Source organism: Cicer arietinum, chromosome 3, assembly GCF_000331145.2.
Source record: "Cicer arietinum cultivar CDC Frontier isolate Library 1 chromosome 3, Cicar.CDCFrontier_v2.0, whole genome shotgun sequence".
In the NCBI taxonomy this organism is placed as follows: Eukaryota; Viridiplantae; Streptophyta; class Magnoliopsida; order Fabales; family Fabaceae; genus Cicer; species Cicer arietinum.
The window spans coordinates 67,223,845-67,226,401 of record NC_021162.2 but is presented as its reverse complement, the minus strand read 5'-3'; positions in this window follow the sequence as shown (position 1 = coordinate 67,226,401).

The window sequence follows — 2,557 nt, the reverse complement described above, 5'->3', positions numbered from 1 at the left end:
ATAATATTTAAAATGCAAATCACCAACCACTTTGGCAACCACAAAGATAAAAATATTTAAAATACAAACCACCAACCAAACCACTTAGACAACCACATAGATAGAATATTCAAAACACAAATCACAAGCCACTTATGCAACCACAAAAATAATATTATTTAAAACACAAATCAAGGTTTGCCGCTAAACACATCACAAAAATCAACTTAATCATGTTATCATAATTAAAATTAAAACTTTACACCAATTCCCCCAAGACTCATATAGATTTCTTAAAAATCAAAACTTTGAAATGAAATAGCACAAAAATCGAAACTTTAAATTAAAGACATCCTAAAAAATATTACTCATGAGATCATAATAAAAATCATAGCTTTATAATTAAGTACACATAAACAACACACAAATAATAACTTTACATCAAATATATGACATCAAACATATTACTCATGTTATAATAATAAAAATCGAAATTTATAATTAAGTTTATCAAAGCAAACATATTACTCATAAAAATAAAATATTATAGTTAAATTCTTTAAGGCAATTAAAAATCAATATTTTTCTTTTAAGACAACAAGTTTTATATCAATATCTTACAAACTATTAATTTAATATCTAGCCTAACATTGCATGGGGAAAAGCCCTTACCTTAGGCGCTTTCTTTCTTAACACCTCTAAATTTGCACGAGAAATAGCTCACGAGGCAGTAATGAGTTCAACACCGATAGATATTGGAATTTACGACTCAGAAAATTATTTTGAGAGTGTATGAATGACAAATAGGTGTGGCAACGAGATGCCTAATGGAAATGTATGAACATATAAGCTATTTACGTTGCACTATTACCATTGATTTCTTGTCTAAAATTGAAGTGCACTTAATTCCAACATTATACTACCAATAATTACTATTTCTTTAATTTTATTAGGTTGTTACAAAGCCAATTGAAATTTATGTGTATGAGTTAATTTGAATTAACTAATAGAGTTCAGTATATATTGAAGGGTGTCACACACTAATTTTAATTAAATAAATAAATTAGAGATTGTCACATCACCCTTTTAATTTTTTTATCTAATAGTTACGAAACCAAAAATTTCATAGAATTATTTTTGTAGACAATTATAATAAAATTATAATTTTAGTTTAAAAGAGATGAATGCATGAGATACAAAAAGGACAATAGTCTTTTTGTGTCCTCTCTTAATTGCACAAAAAAATTTATAATTAAATTTATAATCTTTCTTTAAAAAATAAATTAAATGTGTTTAAAATGAATTAATGCACATTATGCCAAGAAAACACCATGAATTGTCATAAAATCTTGTCATAAAGGAGAATAAAAGAATGAGTCAAGTCACTAATTTTGTTTTTATAGGATGGACCAAAAATATATTCAAAACACTTATACATAAAGGTTGGTTTCACTAACTCTATAATATCTCCTAAATTGAATACTTATTTGGTTGCAAATAAAACTAACAAACAATATAACTTATATAAATTCTAATTTAATTAAATAATTCAACTAATATTTTATCAACTAAAATAAATCAAGAAAGACAAGAATACCACTCACACAGAACAAAATAAAACAAACATTTCTAACACATCAATTTCATGATTATCGAAACTAATCAAATAAAAAAAATGTCCATTTATGAAATAACGACATCATAAATAGTCCCCATGTAATTGTCACGTCAAAACAATTAAATAAAAATGAAGATTATAATTATTTAGGTAGAATAGAGTGTGATAAAATTTAATTTATTTACACATAGAATAATTATTAATTTAATAATAGCAATTACTAAAAAGATACATATATAATATATATGAAAATTTTGGGGTGTTACAAAAAATAAAAACTCGGTTTTTAAAATTTATTAAGTTAAAGTCTTGAAAATTTGAGGCATTACACTATTAAACATCCCCTAAGGCCATGATGTGTTTAATACCATTAGAGTTTCAAAGATTACAAGAAAAAATGTCAGAAAAATCATCGACTAAAAGAAATTTGTAATGTTGAATGTAAATAACTATGATTTTTGTGTTTGACTATTCATATATCAATAGAATATAAAATGCCAATTAAGACTAGAAATAATAAAATTGTGTTTAACCATCTAATATATAATTTTTTTTATGGAAGCCGAAATGCCAATTGAGACTTAAAAAGAATAAATGTTACTTAATTATCCATTTCTTTATGCAGATTGTCAATTAAGGCTAAAAGAAATAATGAATTTTATAGAATGTCAATTAAGACTATAAGAGATAATAAATTTTGTAAAATGCTAATTAGGATAATTATAAAGAATGAAAAAATATATTACCAAATTTTTAGTGTTCTTGAAATTTTTTGAAAAATCTCGATCATTATAACCTAATCAACAATCTTGTTTTGTTCAATCACATGTCTTTTAGTGTTTGTTTCTACTAGATTTTGATATGTATGTTGAAGATTCTCACTTGAACTGATTCCTTGTATATTTGGATTATGAGGTTGACTATTGTGCTTCTTATAGTGACACATTGTATTTTCTCAAC